Raw genomic sequence first — 18,682 nt, 5'->3', positions numbered from 1 at the left:
ACAGTCTAAACAAACAAAAATAAGCAATAGCAAGCAAATTAATGCAAACTCTCAAATAAAAAATGGGTCTCCCCCTAGAAAATACTTCTAGCAAAGCCAGGTCCCAGTGACTCAGGAGGTTGAGGCAGAAGGATCACAAATTTGAGGCCAGCCTGTACATATATTTAAGTATTTATCAGTCACTTTTGTTCCCTCTTTTGAAAAGTGCTTGTTCATGTTCTTTGCCTATTCTCTTAGTCCATTTGTGCAGCTCTAACAGAATATTGGCGCATTATAGCTGTACATAATGGTGGGACTCGTTGTTACATGTTCATACATGCACACAATGTAATTTGGTCAGTTATCATTCCCTAGTATTTCTTTTTTTCCTTCTCCTCCTCCCATCTCAGTCCTTTTCCTCCACTCTACTGATCTTCCTTGGATTTTCATGTGATTTCCCCTGCCACACACACACACATACCCTTCTTTTCCTTTTTCTTCTTTAGCTTCCATATATGCAAGAAAACATATGACCCTTGACTTTCTGTGTTTGGTTTATTTCACTTAACCTAACAGTCTCCAGATTCATCCATTTTCCTGCAAATGACATGATTTCATTTTTCTTTATGGCTGAGTAAAACTCCATTGTGTATATACCACATTTTCTTTATCCATTTATCCACTGACAGACACCTGGTTCCATAGTGTAGCTATTGTGAATTGTGCTGCTGTAAACATGGGTGTGCATGTATTCTATAGTATGATGATTTTAGGATAACTACCCAGGAGTGGTATAGCTGAGTCATATGGTGGTTCCATTCCTAATCACTTGAGGAACTTCCATATTAATTATATAGTGGTTGTACTAATTTACAATTCCATTAACCCACAATGTAAAGGTGTTCTCTTTTTCTTCACATCCTCTCCAGCATTTATTATTGTATTCTTTTTTTGGGGGGGGGGGGTGCTGGTACTGGGAATTGAACTCAAGGGCACTGGGCCACTGAGCCACATTCCCAACCCTATTCTGTAATTTTTTATTTAGAGATAGAGTCTCACTGAGTTACTTAGCACCTTGCCATTGTTGAGACTGGCTTTAAACCCTCAATTCTCCTGTCTCAGCCTCCCAAGCCACTGGGGATACAAGCATGTGCCACTGTACCCAGCTATTATTATGTGTATTCTTGATGGCTGCCATTCTGAAATCTCAGTGTATTTTTAAAAATATTTTTCAGTTGTGTATGGTTACATTTATTTATTTTTATGTGGCACTGAAGATCAAACCCAGTGCCTCACATGTGTGAAGCAAGCTCTCCACCACTGAGCTCCAGCTCCAGCCCTCTCCGTGTATTTTTTTTTTTAAGAATTTTAATATTTATTTTTTAGTTATCGGCGGACACAACATCTTTGTATGTGGTGCTGAGGATCGAACCCAGGCGGCTCGCATGCCAGGCAAGCACGCTACCGCTTGAGCCACATCCCAGCCCTCCGTGTATTTTTTATTTGCATTTCCCTAGTTGCTAATGATGTTTGCCGCAGTCTGGCTGGGCACAATTCAGGAGCCACTTGTCAAAAGAAACGAACTTTATTTTTAGAACCACACACACCACACCACACAGCTCCTCAGGAAAAACCCTCAGAGCCCAACTGCCACCACTGGCTTCCCACAAGCCTCTCAACCTCCCCCACTCCTCTTGCTCTTGAGGCTGATTGGCTGGGTCATGGGGGGCAGAGCCAAAAAAAGTCCCCCAATGAGCAGCTCCCTGGTCTAAAGGGCGTGGGAACAGCCCAATGAGCATCACCGCAGAGGAGCCAATCAGTTGTCAGCTAGAAGTTTGCTGGGCCACTGTGAGCCAATCATCAGCTGGCAGCTGGAAGTTTGCTGGCAGCTGTAGGTTTGCTGGGGCCCCTTTCGGCTGTGGCTCTCAACAGATGTTGAACATTTTTTCATATATTTGTTGGTCATTTGTATTTCTTCTTTTGAGAAGTTTATTTATCTGTTTGGTTTATTTGTCCATTTGCTAATTGGGTTACTTTGGGGTTTTTTAAATTTTATTATTTTGATGAGTGTGTGTGTGTGTGTGTGTGTGTGTGTGTGTTAGAGAGAGAGAGAGAGAGAGGAGAGAGAGAGAAACTTTTTGAGTTCTTTGTATATTCTGGCTATTAATCCTCTGTCAGAAGAGTAGTTGGCAAAGATTTTCTCCCATTCTGTAAGTTCGCTCTTCACACTTTTCTTCTTTGTTGTGAGAAACCTTAATTTCATGACATCTCACTCTTGGCATTATTTCCTGAGCTTTAGGAGTACTACTGAGAAAGTCATTGCCTGTGCCTGAAAGCTGAAGTGTTGACCCTGTGTTTTTTTTCTAGAAGTTGCATAGTTTCTGGTCTAATTCCAAAGTCTTTGATCCATTTTGAGGTGACTTTTGTGCAGGGTGAGAAATGAGAATCTAGTTTAATTCTTCTACCTATGGATAAAATGTTTTCCCAGCACCATTTGTTAAAAAGGCTCTTCTTTTCTCCAGTGTGTTTTTGATACCTTTGTCAAGGATCAGATGACTGTATCTGTGTGGTTTTGCCTCTGTGTCTTCTATTCTGTACCACTGGTCTCTGTATCTGTTTTTATACCAGTGCCATGCAGTTTTTGTTACTATAGCTCTAAAGAATAATTTGAAGTCTGGTGGTGTGATGCGTCCTGCATTGCTTTTTTTGGCTTAAAATTACTTTGGCTATTCTGGGTTTTTTATTCTTCCAAATAAATTTTAGGACTACTTTTTTCCAGTTCTGTGAAGAATGTCATTGGTATTTTGATGGGGAATCTGTATATTGCTTTTGGTAGCATGGCCATTTTAACAATATTGATTCCACCTCTCCATGGACATAGGAGGTCTTTCCATCTTGTGTCTTCTTCAATTTCTTTCTTCAGTGTTCTATTGTTTTCATTGTAGAAGTCTTTCACCTCCTTGGTTAGATTTATTTCTAGGTTTTGTTTGTTTGTTTGAGGCTATTGTGAATGGAACTGTTTTACTGATTTCTTTATTAGCAGATTGTTACAATATATTGATTTTTGTATGTTGATTTTGTAAACTGCTACTTTGCCAAATTTATTAGCACAAGTCTTTTGGTGGAGTTTTTTTTTTGTTGTTGTTTTGTTTTTTGTTTTTGATAGTCTAGGTATAGGATTATATCTGCAAACAGTGATAATTTGATCTCCTCTGTTTATATTCTTATCCTTTTTATTTCCTACTCTTTCTTAATTGCTCTGGCTAGAATTTCTAGCACTGTATTAATTAGGAGTGGCAAAAGTGGGCATCTTTATCTTGTCCCAGATTTTAAACAAAATGCTTCAATTTTTTCCCATTTACTAGAGGATGGCTTTGGGTCTTTTTTTTTTTTTAAACCTCCTTTCTCAGTTAGTGAGAAATTGGGTTACCACTATCCAAAATATATTTACTGAATTGATATGAGCCAATCTCCTGGCCCCACCAGGCTAACCCTTCCATTCTCTCCAGTGCTGTCCTCAGACTAAGTCACCAGTGCCTGTTATCATTGAATTATCCCTGAGGCCCTGTTCTGACACCATCCTTGTGTGTGTTTTCATTACTGTCTTCTTTGTGATATCAATTCATTCCCAAAATGAATAGCCTGGGTTTGATTTTGTTTTTGCCAATGAACAGATATCTTATAAAAATCAAAGAATTAATCATTTATTTAACTTTTTGTGTGTGTGTCATACTAGAGATTGAATGCAGGGGTGCTCTACCTCTGAGCTAAACTGCAGCCCTTTTTAAGTTTTTATTTTGAGTCAGGGTCTCAACTTTCTATCCTCCTGCATCAGCCTCCCAAATCACTGGGAATACAATCACCACCATGTTCAGCTTAACTTTGTAATAGTCAGATGGTAATTTTTTTTAAATATCCAGTCCAAAGATAATATTGGATTAAAGTATCTTAAACATAAACATTGGGGTACTAGCATAAATACAGACATAAAGACAAATGAAACCGAAGAGAGAGTCCAAAAATAAACCTTCGCATATAAAACTAAATGATTTTTAACAGGGCACTAGAAAAACTATATCCACGTGCAAAAGAATTAAGTTGGACCCTTACCTAACTAACATCATTGACAAAAATTAATTCAAAATGATCAAAGACTTAAATATAGGAAAACATAGGGGAAAACATCATGGCATTGGATTTACCAGCATTTTCTTAGATTTGACACTAAACATACAAGCAAAGAAAGAAAAAAGAAGACAAATTCAAATTCTTAAAAAAATCTAAAAATGTGTGCATCAAAAGACAATATCAGGGGCCTGGGTTTGTGGCTCAGAGGCAGAGTGCTTGCCTAGCATGTGTGAGACACTGGGTTTGATCCCCTGGCACCACATAAAAATAAAGATATTGTGTCCACCTATAACTAAAAGCTAAATATTTTTAAAAGACAGTATCAACAGAGTAAAAAAGCAACTCACAGAATGAGAGAAAATATTTACAAATCATATATCTAATGATGGATTAAATCTACAATATGTAGAAAACACCCAAAAATTCAACAACCTCAAAATAAACACCACCATTAAAAAATGTGTGAAGGGGAGCCCGAATTGTGGCTCAGCAGGAGTGCACACCTAGCACGTGTGAGGCCCTGGGTTTGATCCTCAGCGACACATAAAAAAATAAATAAAATAAATTAAGGTATTTTATCCAACTACAACTAAAAAATAAATATTTTTTAAAAATAGGTGAAGGAGACTGGCTCAATGGTAGAGCACTTGCCTAGCATGTATGAGGCCCTGAGTTCAATCCCCAGCACTGCAAAAATAAACAAAAAATGGACAAAAGACTTGTGATGGTTCAAAAGTTTGTGTCTTCCATCCCCCAAATTCACATATTAAAAATCAGAAACCTGATAGTTTTAGAAAGTGGGGCCCTTGCTAGGTGTTAAGGGAATGAGGAAATATTATTTAATGTGTACAGAGTTTCAGTTTTGCAGATGAAAAGTTCTGTGCATGGATGATGGTATTGGTTATGCAACAGTGTGAATGTACTTACCACTACTGAACTGTACACTCAAAAATGGTTGCTGGGTGCTGTGGCACACGCCTGTAATCCCAACTGTTTGGGTGACTGAGATAGGAGAATCACGAATTCACAACCAGCCTCAGCAACTGCAAGGCGCTAAGCAACTCATTAAGACCCTATCTCTAAATAAAATACAAAAAAGGGCTGGGGATGTGGCTCAGTGGTTGAGTGCCCAACTTCAATCCCCAGTACCAAAAAAAAAAAAAAAAAAAAAGAAATGGTTAAGATGGTAAGTTTATGTTATGTGTTATTTTACCACAATAAAAATGGAAAAAATAGATCTTTAACATACAACAGGATCGAATCACAAAAACATTCCATGCAAAAACAAAAGTAGATAACAGGGCTGGAGTTGGGTTCATGGGTAGAGTGCTCGCCTATAGCACGTGCCTGGCCCTGGGTTCTATCCTCAGCACCACATAAAAATAAATAAAATAAAGGTATGTGTCCATCTACAATTAAAATTTTATATTATATATACTTTTTTTTTAAAGATTGTCCTGTTTTTACAGATGAGAAAATTGGTTGTGAAGTTAGGATAGACTCAAGTTTCCAAACCTCAACTCGTTCAGCTTAAAAATCAACTTCCTCTTCAATATAAAACATTAATATTTTTTTAAAAAAATCAACTCGCTTTAGCACCTTTTGCAGGGTCTGATGATGAATACCCTCTAGTGTAATGCAGTGGGATTTTTTGCGGTTGGAGGTCCACCACATTAATAAGGCACATTGTGGCTGGAATTCCTTCCTAATGTCAGGGGCGGTACCAGCTTTTCCGACAGCAGAAGGCCTAGGTGAGCTCCCAGCGCCAGCTCTCCATAGCCGCAAAATCCTTTAGTTCTCTGTTGTATGCGGCGAAAGGAGGCTTCTGAGCATGCGCACAGGTGAGGCGTGGGCTCTTTGGAGCATGCGCACACAAATTGGGTGCCCGGAGCAGAATCGAGCGTGCACGCAGACGCTAAAGCGTTCTGGAACCTCCTCGCTGGGTCGGTCGGGGGACTGTGTCTTCAGAGCACCCACTAGATCCCTCCTTGAGCGGATTCCAAACTTGGGCTAGGAGGGCTAGTAGGTTCGTTTTTTGTAACACCATCTCTTTTTTTCACCATCTCTTTTCCTTGAATTTTTTTTTTTTTTTTTACAAATACAAATATATTAAGTGTTCATTGTAAGATATTTAAACAACAAAGCCAGCCTCAGCAAAAGCAAGACACCAAGCAACTCAGTGAGATCCTGTCTCTAAATAATAAAATACAAAAAAGGGCTGGGGATGTGGCTCAGTGGTTGAATACTCCTGAGTCCAATCCCGGGTACCCACCCCACCCCCCCACCCCCCAAGAAGAGAGAGAGAGAGAGAGAAAGGAAGGAAAAGAAAGAAAAATGGGGAAAAGACTGGAGAACAAAGAGCACGTAGTTAATTACAGATAGACTTTAAGCATAAAAAGATACCTAACTTCATTTTTAATAAGAGGAATGCACATTTGAACCATACAATTTTTTTACTCATCAACTTGGCAAACATTGAAGCATTTGGCAGCGTATTCTATGTAGGAGGAAGTAGGGGCAACAGATGGTATGGTTACAGTGCGGGTAGAAGAGCAGAATGCCACCGTCCTTAGTCGTGAGGCAGGAGGATCACGAGTTCAAAGCCAGCCTCAGCAAAAGCGAGGTGCTAAGCAACTCAGTGAGACCCTCTCTCTAAATAAAATACAAAATAGGGTTGGGGATGTGTCTCAGTGGTCGAGTGCCCCCGAGTTCAATCCCTGGTAGCCCCCCTCCAAAACCAACAGCAACAACAACAAACCAGTATTTCTGCTTTTATGGAACAACCCCACTTTGAGGAATTTTTCCTACATATATACTTCCTTATATATGGAATGGTATATGCAAGAAGTTATTTTTTTCTTTTCCTTCCTTTTTTTTTTTTTTTTTTGGTACTGGGGATTGGACTCCGGAGCATTCAACCACTGAGCCACATCCTCAGCCCTTTTTTCTATTTTATTATTTAGAGACAGGATCTCATTGAGTTGCTTGGTGCCTTGTTTTTGCTGAGGCTGGCTTTGAACTCGGGATCCCCCGCCTCAGCCTCTTAAGCTGCTGGTATTACAGGCCTGGGCCACCGCACCCAAAGAGGTTTTTTATTTTAATAGCCAAAAATTGGAAACTACCTAAGTATCCATCAGAGGACTGACTTTAAAAATGATAGTGCATCGAGCATTATGCAACTATGAAAAAGAAAGCACCTTATGGGAACAATTCCAGGATATTTGCCAAGTGAAAAAAATCTAGGTGCAGAACAGTGTATAAGGTAGGTAGGTCTTCTATGTGGAAAAAGAGAAATGAGAGTATCCATGACCCTTCCGCATAAATTCTTAAAGTAGACACAAGAAGCTAAAATTTTCATTTCCTATAGGATGGAGGGGAGGACAGATGAAGTCAAAACTTTTCAGTGTAGACCTCATTATATTTTATTATATGACTACTGCCCATTAAAAATAAATAAGACTATAGTAACTTTAAAAATGCATAAAAAGTAAAAACAGAAAAACTCCCATAATTTCTCTTTCTAAAAGCTAACTACTATTAACACATATATGGGCTGGAGTTGTGGCTCAGTGACAGAGCACTTGCCTAGCAAGTACTGGGTTCGATTCTCAGCGTATCAATAAATAAAATAAAGGTCCATTGACAACTAAAAAAATATTTTAAAAAACACATATATGTTCTTCCATCTTACTTGCTTTAGCATTAAAATTATTTTTTAAAATTTTAGTTATGTATATTAGTCACAAAAAATGTTTATACATAATAAAATTAATCCCTTTGAATCTCAACCTTGTATGAATGAAACTCCAAATTTCTTCTCTCCATTCTTCTATTTACAGAAAATTATAATTTTACAACCCTAAACAGATTCTCCAGAAAATGTATCATAGTAGATTTTTTTTCCACCTTCTTCCAAGTACTTTTTATTTAAAGATATAGCCACATAGACTAAAAATGCCTCATTTCCATCATTTTCACTTAATTGCACAAAGAATCTAATGTCAGAAATTAACACAAAAAGGGTACAAAAAAGTTGTAACTAGGGCCTAAATATCTAATTTTTAAAAATTGGCCTCTTTAATTACCATAACATTAATAATACCTACCTAAGTTTAATATCTAACTATATATATATATATATATATATATATATATATATATCACAAAAAATAAAGATAAAAATGCATAAGATATGAACTAATGTGAGATAGTGATGTTCGGTTTGAGAAAATCAAACCAGCAAAGAGTTTTTAATGAGTGTTCATTTATTGATCACTGGGAAAATACAGCCTACTGAGAATACATGGCATGCATTTGAGGGAGAAATTAACTAAATCTGTTCTGAAGCCATTCAATAGTCCTGCTGTGAAGTATGTAAGGTAGCACAGACCAGCTCTAAGGACATGGAAGGGACCCACTCAACCAGCCAGTCAAACTGCCAAATTCTTTTTTTTTTTCTTGAAAGTATTTATTTTTTAGTTGTAGTTGGACACAATACCTTTATTTATTTTTATGCAGTGCTGAGGATCGAATCCAGGGCGCATACATGCTAGGCGAATGCTCTACCACTGAGCCACAACCCTGGCCCCAAACTGCCAAATTCTTTTGGAACATATTTTTAATTTTAAGAATCACCAGGAAAAAAGGAAACTCGGTCTACCCCTTTATCTTAAACTAATGCTATGAAGGATGCTGTCAATCATTTGAATACCATGCCTCTCCCCAACAATTATGCTCACTTTAAATTTTAAGGCAATTCCACTGTTACAAATTCTTCCATATCAATTCATTTGCCTCAAAATTAAAAGCAGCTATGTGGATTCAGAAAAGATTAACTGATGTCAAACATTGTACTCATTAGATTCCAGAATCTACTGCTGAGGTACACTCCAACACTAGCAAATCTTTATGCCCACACTGCGAACTGCTCCCACAGATGTGTTTTAAATCACTGATACAATAAAATGATACAAATTAAATAATTCCAGTTACATTTAAAAGTACAGAAAGATTAAGTTTTAAATATATTTTAGGATACCTTACAGGAAAATTAAAAACTGTTTAATTATGTATGGCATATTTAACACAATTGCTATAACTGGATAAAATGCTGAAATGTATCCATTAACTACAGAGTTACATGCCACATATTTTCCCCAGACTTTGTAGTGGATGTTTTTTCTTAAAATGATATCAATGTCCCCTTATGTTCAAATAATGTGGACTACTTATTATGGTTTTATGGTAGTTGGGAATAAAAAACAGAAAGCTATACCCCAATGGAATAAACATGGGACAATTTGGCATTTTGTTTCATTTTAATGAGGCAGTCTGTTTCTTTCATGACCATCTTTTCTTCATGCTTTAGGAGGAATCAGTTATGGCTTACAGTGCCGGACAAATCAAGGGTACAAACATACATCTCGGATGTGATATCTATTCAGAATCCAAGTCAGGAATCGTTCCAAGCCCAAAGCAGTATCCTCCATGAGGACATGTACCATATTTTCTCTGATCTGTATACCAGAGTGGGGTTGATCCCTTCCCTTTTATAACCTGCCAGCATTTCTTCACTATCCCAGATACGCATTGAGCCTCCCACAATCTCACCAACATTGGGCACCAGATTCAGTAAGCGGGAATCCTCAGGACATGGCTGCATGTAGACTTGATCTCCACAGGAATTCGACACAGCAAGATTGGTTCATTAATGGTGTCTGTCATCAGTCTCTCAGGAGCTTCTGGGATATCTTCTCCAAATTCATAGAAAGTCCCATCTTCTTTCTTTACATTGTGTTCTTTTAGCCACCCAATAGCATCTGAGTAGTTCATCATTTTGAAAGGCCGTTTAGGGAGTTTAAAGTTTGGGTTGAGGTCATACACTATGCTTGCTGCCGGTGATTTTAAGACTCTATCTACCATGTCACAAACCAAGTCCTCCAATTTATTCAGGAGATCCTCAAAGGTCAGGAAAGGGCACTCAGTTTCCAAGTGAGTTTACTCAGCCAGGTGCCTTCGTGTTCTGGATTGTTCTTCTCTGTATGACTGTGCAATACAAAAAACATCTCCCAAGGATGGAAGGCAGGTCTCCAGGTACAACTGAGAGGACTGAGTCAAAAATGCCTCTTCTCCGAAATAGTCAAGCTTGAAGAGCGTAGCACCACCTTCTACCTGTGTCTGCACCAACGTTGGAGGAGTAACTTCACAGTACCCGCTATCAAAGAAGTGATCTCTGAAGCACCTGGTGATCCTGGAATGTGCTTTTAGGATTTGGGACATTTTTCTCCTCGGATCATCATGTGCCTGTTGTTCACTAGATATCGACATCAGATTCTTCATTGATTAAGTTATCTGCTCCTCCAGCAGGGGCCAACCCCATAAGTTCCCAGAAGTCACAACTTAGCTCTTGGCCCCCTGGAGCCTGCTTGCCCTCTGGAGTAAGATTTAGCATTCCATATACAGCAACACTACTCTCAGTAGACAAAATTACTCCATTATAACACTGACACAACTCATCCAACAAGACACACTGAAGATAACCCGTACCATCCCGCAACACCAGGAACATTAAATTCTTTCCTTGCCTACGCAGCCTATGGACCCAGCCAAACACCTTTACTCTGGCCTCTATATCCTTTTCTAATGCATGAATCTTCACACATTGTGGCTCTGGCAGACTTGGATCATAATGGTAATCTTCTCTGCTTCTTCGAGGTTCTTTTCTCTTCGCAAATTATCTTCTGCCTCTTTCTTCTCTAGGGATTCACTCTTCATTTGCTCCCTATGCCACATTTTCCTAATGTTCTTCATCTGTGATTTAGAAATAATGTCCCACCTCTCATTTTCTTTTTGTGAATCTACATAAATGGTAGGAAATGGTTCTTTTCTTACTGTCATCAAAGCCTTTAGGCCTGTTTTAAATAGTTTCTCTTTGGTTCCATCTCCCGTGGCATTATTTCCCTCTTGGTCTGAGACATACAACTCTGCTAGCACCATCCCTGCAGTCTTCCTGGTCACCTCCAAGGACATGGTCCCAACACCGCCGCCGTCCAGTCACCCCAACATGCGCGGAAGGCTCCATAGTAGATCTTAAGCATAAAGTCCAGTAAATTTTACAGTTGTATTCATCTATGTAACCAACACCCAGGTCTAGATATAGGGCATTTATATCAACCCAGAAGATTCCTTTGTGGTTATTGCAGTCACTACTTCCCTTCTCAGAAGACACTATGCTATTCAGACTTTAATTACCATACACTAAGTTTGCCTGTTCTTGAACTCTGTGTAAATGAATTCATACAATGTATATCTTTTTGTGTCTGACTCCTTCACTCAACACTTTTAAGATTTATTCAGATTGCTGAATCTGTAGTGCACTCTTTTATCACTACATAGAATTTTGTTTTATGACTATTCTATACTTTATTTATTCATTTTTCAGTAGACAGTTTTCTCCCTAGTTTGTTGGTTGCTTGCTTGCTTGCTTGGTAGATACTAGGGATTGAATCCAAAAGTACTTTACCAGTGAGCTACATCCCCAGTCTTTTCTTTTCTTTTCTTTTTTTTTTTTTTTTTTTTTTTTTTTTTTGAGATGAGTTCTTGCTAAGTTGCTGAGGCTGGCCTCGAATATGCAATCAATCCTTCTGCCTCAGCCTCCTGAGTTGCTGAGATTATGGACATGAACTAACACACCTAGCTTGCCTTAGTTTTTTGCTAACATAAATAGAGCTGCTGTGCTATGAATAATTTGGTACATGTCTTTTTTAATATTTTTTTTTAGTTGTAGATGGACAAAATGACTTTATTTTTATGTGGTGCTGAGGCTCGAACCCAGTGCCTCACAGGGAAGGGGCAAGCTCTCCACAGCTGAGCCACAACCCCAGCCCCTGTCTTTTTTTTTCCTTAAATACTCTTATTTCCCTTGACTTCATCACATGCTCCAAATTTCTGATTGGATAGTATATATAATATTCTAAGATCAGTCCTAACTTTGTACTTATTCTTTTCCTCCAAGTTCTTAAATTCAGTAGCAGTTTTTTGAAACTAATACTTAAAAGGAAGATTCTGGATCTATGACTATAACTAAGGTCATCAGTAATAAAGAGCTTTACAGAAAATTTTACAACCCTAAGCAGATTCTCCAAAAAATGTTTTCCCAATTTTATTGACTCCTTACTTATTCCGGTAATTCTTTTTCTTCAGGGACGGTTTATTTTAGTTGTGTTTGCACTGGGCAGGACAAACAGCAGCACATGCAGTCACCCGGATGCTCTCCAACCCCAGTCTCGGGCCCTTCTGTCGATTGTTTTAGTTCTCCGAATGAGCTCACTTTCCTCCTTTTCATCCTCGCTACTCAGAGTGTGGTCCCAGACTAAGCGCATCAGCGTCACCTGGGAGCTGTATTAGTTCTCTGCTGTGTAACCAGTGATCCCACCACGTAGCATTGGCTCAGGGTTTGGGGGTCAGGAATCTGGCCCAACTGAGCCAGGACTCTGCTTCCCAGTCTCTGCACAGGGCTGCAGTCAAGGTGTCCACTCCAGGTCTGTGTTGTCCTCTAAAGGCTTGACCACCTCCAACCTGGAAACAGCTGGTGGTCTGACACAAAACGGTCAGCACCCGCGCCCCAGGTCATCGACAGCTACCACCCTGATCCAGTTCTTTTACCTGCTTCTAGTCTCTTGGCTCTACTCTTTCCTGACTTGCTTCATCTACATTTCCATCGAAACCAGCCAGATCTCTAAAAGACATAAAAAAATCTGAGCATGTTGCATTCCTAACTAAAACTGCCAGATGACTTCCTCTTCTACTTAGAGTAAAATAAACTGCTGAACTATGTGTGTCCTGTGTGTTCTCTCCCCTGCCAGACTTTGATTTGGGTTTAGTCTCCTAATCTCCTTGATAAGATGTGCTCTGAATGTCCTAGCCTTTCCTGGGTCCTTGACTATGCCCAGCTCAGTTTCTCTTCAGGGTCTTTGCACTCAATTCTCTCTACCCCAGATCTTCTAAGAGTGGTTCCTTCTCTTCATTCTCTCCTGGTTGTAGAAAGTAGGCTTCATTCATTCTTAATCCCAATCACTTTATTTTCTTTATAGCATTTGTGAGATCTGAAGTTCATGTTGGTTTGCTTACTCATGTTATAGTTGCTGTGTGACTTCGAATTTTAGCAGAGGTTCTAAAGGTCAAATGTGACACAAGACTTAACAAGTACTCCTGGGACCTACCCACCCCCGTACAAGTGAGGGGTGGAGAAATTGGTTCTTCCTTCATCAGTAATCTACCCACCTATAACCCATGAAAGAGTAGAGGGTGAAGATGTGGAGGGAAGATTTCCTAGGAGACAGTTATCAATATGCTTTGCATTTGTGCTGGAGGAAGGAGCTGGAGGAAGGGGCTAATTGCATTTAAAGGAGACTTCTCAGAGGGATTAGCCTGAGGTGCAGTGTGAACACCTGTAATCCCAGCTGTTTGGGAGGCTAAGGTAGAAGGATCACAGGTTCCCTGAGAGCCTGAGTAATTCAGCCCCACTTTGTCTCAGAATAAAATTAAATGGGCTGAAAATGCAGCTTAACAGTAGAGCACTTGCCTACCAGGCATGAGGTCTTGGGTTCAATCCCTAGTACAAAACAAAGGAGGTGGGGAGGAAAAAAGATTGATACATATCCCTGGGAAGGGATGAATCCAGGTTTTGTGGGACCTGACACCACGCCACATTTAGCACTTTTTAAAGAACAATACAAGGTGGCACATGCCTGTAATCACAAATCAGGAGGTTGAGGTAAGAGGATCACAAGTTGGAGGTCAACCTCAGCAATTTAGCAAGGTCCCCCAGCAACGTAACATGACCTTGTCTCAAAATAAAATATAAATAAAAAGGTGATGTAGCTCAGTAGCAAAGTGCCTCTGGGTTCAAGCCCCAGCCTCCCCCCCAAAAGAACAATACAAAATTATTAATAAAATAAGGTTTGAAGCTGGGTGTGGGAGTGCCTTCCTATAATCCCAGCAGTTTGGGAGTCTGATGATGAGAAATGAGGCCAGGGAGGTACGGCAGGTCCAGAAGGCTTACCAGTTGGTTGTGGAGATCAGAGGTTCGAGGCAAACAACTTACCGAGGCTCTAAGCAACTTAGTGAGACCCTGTCTCAAATAAAAAATAAAAAGGGCTGGGGATGTGGCTCAGTGGCTAATTGTCCCTGGGTTCAATCCCTGGTACTGAAGGGGGGAAAATGAGGTATGAATGTGAATATTTAAAATAAGAAAATAAATTTAGATAATTTTAAAAGCTGACAGATACCACAAATTCAGAAAAATAACATTTTCTGAAAATGAACTGCCTGACACATTTCCATAATACTTTTTCTTGTATGTTTGTCAACATAGGCTTTAATTGTTTCTTCATATGACATTGATGGTGTACATTTATTACTGAGAGAGATTTTGTTTGACAAATGAGTACTGAATCATTCACTTACAGTTTTACATTGTCAAGTGATTAGAGGATTTTTTGCAAACCAACTGCTAAATCTATACATTTCAAACCTGTTTCTCCTCCATTGTTCAAAAGTTCCCAGCCCCAGGTGTGATAGGACATTCATATCATTATCCACCTCTGGTTCTGCACCTCTGTTTCATGACTCAGGGTGAACTGGCCCAGGAAGTGGTAGAGAGTATTCCTGGGAGCCATTCCTATAGCAGGACAGCTGGAAATCGTTTCATTATATATGGAGGTTACCCGAAATCACAAGAATATATGCCACGAATCCCAAACTGAACATGTCCCTAATTCACTTTTCTGGATTTCAAAATTGCCAAGACCATTGTAACACCATCCAATATCAAGTGCAGAGGGGTGGAGAGAAGGTCTGGTCACACCTCAGACCCCAGCTGGAGGAAGGGAGATGTTCCATTTAAAAAAAGAATGGAAATGTAATCAGTGCACGGGGGCTGGGATTTTGAAAGCCAAAACAAGGAGAGCATCTATTTATTTATCCACAAAGTGCAGGAACCGGGAAGACATGATTCATCAAAGTGGGTTGGGAGGATATGGAGGATATGGGAAGAAAGAAGTTCCTTTCTCTTTGCATCTGTGGGATCTGGCTCATCCACAGAATTTGCCTCCATCTCTCTCAGGAGTACCAGCGCCATGAAATAGGCAACTTGTCAGCCTTCTTTACCAAGCTACCCACCATACAGTAGGTCCTCAATAAATCTTTTTCAAACAAGTGCCAGGCTCTTGAGTAACAAAGATGCATAAGCCCCAAAACCTTCCCTCAGCAAACTGAGTCCAGTGGGTGCTGCAGACTGGAGAAGAAACAATTTCAACACAATGCATTAAGCATCTCCTATCCTCTGAGGGAAGGCTTCTTGGAGGACATTAGATGAGGTATGTGGGACAATCCAGAGTTTATGTGGGGCAGAGACACTGAGATGGGAGGACAAAGAGTGTAGAGAATGGTAAGAGGGATGTGATGGGAAATGAGGCCAGGGAAGTACGGCAGGTCCAGAAGGCTTACCTGTTGGTTGTGGGGAGCCATTGAAGGGTTCGGGCTAAGAATAGCATTACCAGGATCAATTGGACCAAGATAACTGATGGATCAGAGGCAAGGAGACCAGTCGGACACTCTTGACATGGTGCAGGGAGAGGTAATGTCATCCTGGCTGACCTTTGGGCTACAGGTGATGGAGAAGGAAAGGAGAAGTGATTTGGGAAAAAAAAATTAGCATGTCAAATCAGCAGGATTTGGTCATTAATTAGAGGGGAAAGAGATGGAGTGTGTGGTGGCTTCCAGATTTCAGGCTCAAGAGACTGAGGCAGTGATGACCCTCTGAGCTCAGGGCTAAGCTTATTAGAGAAAACCATTCATTTTTAGACTAGTTGTATACAATGTTTTATTTGGTCCTTTCTCTTTCTCGACATACCACCTACCTCCTTTAAGTTTTTCTATGTTTTATTAATTCTCTATTGGGACATCTGAACAATTTTTGTAAATCCTAGCATTCCTGGAAGAAATCTCATTTGGTTGTGGTGTATAACTGCTGAATTTAGTTTGTTAATGCTTTGTTGAGAATTTTTGTATCAATATTCACAAAGGATATTGGTCTTTAGTTTTTGTATAGTGTCCTTGTCTAACTTTTGTATCAGGGTTATGCCAGTCCTATAGATCAATTAGAAAATATTCCCTCACCGGGTGCAGTGACTCCCAGCAACTCAGGAGCTGAAGGCAGGAGGATTTCGAGTTCAAAGCCAGCCTCAGCAGATTAATGAGGTACTTAGACTCAGCCAGATCCTGTCTCTAAATAAAATATTCAAAATGGCTGGGATATGGCTCAGTGGTTAAGTACCCCTGAGTTCAATTCCTGGTACCAAAAAAGAAAGAAAAAATATTCCCTCTTCAATATTTGGGAAGAGTTTGAAAAAGATTAGCGTTAGTTCTTTAAATGTTTGGTAGAGTTCCCAAATGACTTTATGTCACCTAGGGCTTTTATTTATGGGGAAGTTTTTGATAATTGACCCAAATCTCATTATAGGTCTGTTTAGATTTTCTATTTCTTTCTGTTTTAGTCTTGATAGGTTTTGTGTTTTTCAGAATACTTTCATTTTATTTAGGTTATTCAATTTTTAGCATATAGTGGTTGGTTCATAGTATATTCTTTTATAATCCATTTACATTTCTGCTAAATCAACTATAATGTCCCACCACAAATAATATTTGTAGCAAACATCTCTGTGTCAGGAATGCTTTGTTGGAGCCTGGAGATCTATCTCTGAGTGAGACCCCATGACCACACAGATCTTACAATCCAGTGCATTTAAAATGTGATTTAGAGACCAAAGTTGTATAACACTCCATTTTCCAGAATTATGTTAACCATACATATAAATTTAAGATATTGATTCCCTAAGCACATTCAGTGAAAGCCCTTATGACTCAGTGTAACCAATCCTACGAGTTGTTTCTATTATGTATTTGTTACAGGTCTCCCATCTCCCAATGTTTCTGGTAAATCTTGGAGACAGAACCAACTTGCAGACTCAAACTCAGGCCTGAGGAGTTTGGCCTTATTTTCCTGTGTGTTGAGTTCTAATATCACATAGTAAAGGGCATGGAATGTTTTTTTTTTTAATATACGTATATACCTTTGTAGCCACTAGTAGATCAATATAAAATTTTTCCATCTTCTAATAAACACCCTAATACATGTCTATGACATGGGAGCAGATTTGGACTATTAACATCATTCTGGCACCATGGAGAGTAAGGAAACAGGCTCTGAATTTTTATCTGGGTGCTTTGGCTGGAGGAGTAGTCCAGGAATTTTGCTGTAAGGAGTGGCTCTGATGTTCACGTATTCTGCAAAATTGGCCTGGAGGGCTGGGATTGTGGCTCAGCGGTAGAGTTGCTTGCCTAGCACGCTCGGGGCCCTGGGTTCGATCCTCAGTACCACATAAAAATAAGTGAATGAAATAAAGGTATGGGTCCAACTACAACTAAAAAATAAAATAAAATATTTTAAAAATTGGCCTTGAACACTCCAACAAATTTGAGTTGTGTTTACACACACACACACTCAATTTTATGGAGCATTCAAGTGCTGATTGCTAGAGCATCCAGAGATAAAGAAGCTGCAGATCATGCCCTTCTGGAATACAGCACGTGTGACTGTAGTCCAAAGACCTCCACCCCTACTGTGGTTTTAATGTGTACCCTCTAAAACTGATATTAGAAACATAATCCCCAGTTCGACAGAGTTGGGAGGTGTCTGGGAGCACCTTCCTGTGCTGTTTTAAAATGAGCCTGGGGGTTGAGTTTGCTCTTCGGCTTTGTGAGCACATGACATTTCTTCCCTACAGAGGACCAGCATTCAAGTCACCATCTTGGAAGCAGAGAGATGGGACCCTTAATTGCCGACACCTTGATCTTCAGCTTCCCAACCTCCAGAGCAGTAGGAAATACATTTCTTTTCATCATAATTACCAGAGTCGGCTTGGGAGGATCAGACAGGAGGATTGTCAGTTCAAAGCCATACTCGGTAATTTATTGAGACCCTAAGTAAAATATACAAAAGGGATAGGGATGTGGCTGAGTGGTTAAGGGTCCCTAGGTTCAAACCCTGGTACAAAAAACAAATTACCCAGTCTGATATTATATTAGATATTAAAATAGCTGCCCTATTCTTTTTTATCTTCCTTCTCAGAAAGTCCTACTTCCATCCTTTCCTTCCTTGCCATGGTGTCACTTTCTCTTACCTGAAGTTAGGTCAGGGCCAGGGTTCATCTTCACTCTGATCATCTTGTTCTACTCCTGTTGCCTCAAGCCATAGCCTTCAGAGCTGCCAATTTTCTTGTGTATCCAGGAAGTAGATCCAGAGAGATGGGATTGGAAGAATATGGGCTATTCAGGCTGGAGAGAGCACCATTAGAGATAGGGTTCATTACTGACCTTGAGGATATGGAAGGGATTTGTAAGAAGAAAGTGGGCCAGTTGCTCCAGTCGGTGAACAAGCAATAAGAATGTCAGGCTTAGGTTAGGAATGGAAATACAGTGTTTGGAGACTAGGAAGAAAATCTTTGTCCGACGT

The 18,682-nt window shown here is 39.7% G+C and overlaps 1 pseudogene; it reads right to left on the bottom strand.

Moving 5' to 3' along the window:
• Window positions 1–9,485: 9,485 nt before the first annotated feature.
• Window positions 9,486–11,136, bottom strand: LOC124079927 (asparagine--tRNA ligase, cytoplasmic-like; annotated as a pseudogene).
• Between the last annotated feature and the right edge of the window lie 7,546 nt (window positions 11,137–18,682).

Source organism: Marmota monax, unplaced genomic scaffold (genome assembly GCF_021218885.2).
Source record: "Marmota monax isolate L192 unplaced genomic scaffold, Marmota_monax_Labrador192_F-V1.1 WCK01_AAM20220418_F8-fsc00015, whole genome shotgun sequence".
NCBI classification, from domain to species: domain Eukaryota; kingdom Metazoa; phylum Chordata; class Mammalia; order Rodentia; family Sciuridae; genus Marmota; species Marmota monax.
Note: the sequence above shows the minus strand (reverse complement) of the source record. Positions and strands in the feature narration are given on the sequence as shown.